We start from the raw sequence: 1,084 nt of genomic DNA on the forward strand, positions 1-1,084 counted from the left end.
TCTTCTACCTTCTTCTCTCTTCTTTTTATTTTTTACATATTCTTGCTCCGTCCAAATTTATGTAGCGTTATTTGTTTTAGTTTGTATTCAAAATAAAATCATATTTTTATGAAAAACTTATCTGAATACATAACTTATTTTATCATATTCTCTAAAATTTCCTATTAGTTGGAAAAATTACAAAAATTTCTATTATCTTCTATTCTCGGATACGTCACTTTACGCAATGTATTGATTGGATGCATCACTTTACTCGATATATCAAGACGTTGAGTAATGTATCCGAATCAGAATGTGATGTATCGAGATGTATCCGAAATCAGGACGCGATGTTTTAATCTAGTGAAATTATTTATGATCATGCAAATGTCTAATGTGTGTTTTAGGGTGTGTTTGGTATGAAGGAAAATGTTTTCCTGCAACAACAAGTTGATTTTTGACATATTTTCTCATGTTTGGTTGGTGAGTAAAAAATATTTTTCGGAAAAGATTTTTAGTGTTTGATTTATGAATGAAAAATATTTTTGAGAAATATCTTTTATTTTTACTAAAGTAGAAAATAATTTTTGAAATTGAAAATATTTTTTAAGAACAAATTTAATTTTTTTGGGGGGGTGGGGGGTGGGAGGCTTGGGCTAACATTTATAGGAAACTTACATATCCTTCGCTAACTAGTTTATCGATATGATTAAAATATGTATTATTTTTATATTTTCGTTGTATATGTACTATATATATTATGTATATGATATGTATACTATATATATACTTCGATATACGAATATGTATACATGTTTAGTATAAAATAAATACCATACACTATATATTGTATATATATTTTATAAATCAGATGAGAAAATGATATTTAATTTATAATATTTTACTTGGTCAAGTCCTCTGTTGATGACTATGATGTTTTCGGTCTTGAATAAGTTTGTTTGGTCAACTTTCTAAAATTAATTTATTTTGAAAAGTGTTTTATTTTTTGAGTGGTTATATTTGTGTATGACTAATCAATTTGTAAAAATACTTTTAAGTAGCAAATCAATCGAGCTACTAAAATCTCTGTATGTTAAGAAATGGA

This window comes from Solanum tuberosum, unplaced genomic scaffold (assembly GCF_000226075.1).
Source record: "Solanum tuberosum cultivar DM 1-3 516 R44 unplaced genomic scaffold, SolTub_3.0 scf00527, whole genome shotgun sequence".
NCBI lineage: Eukaryota > Viridiplantae > Streptophyta > Magnoliopsida > Solanales > Solanaceae > Solanum > Solanum tuberosum.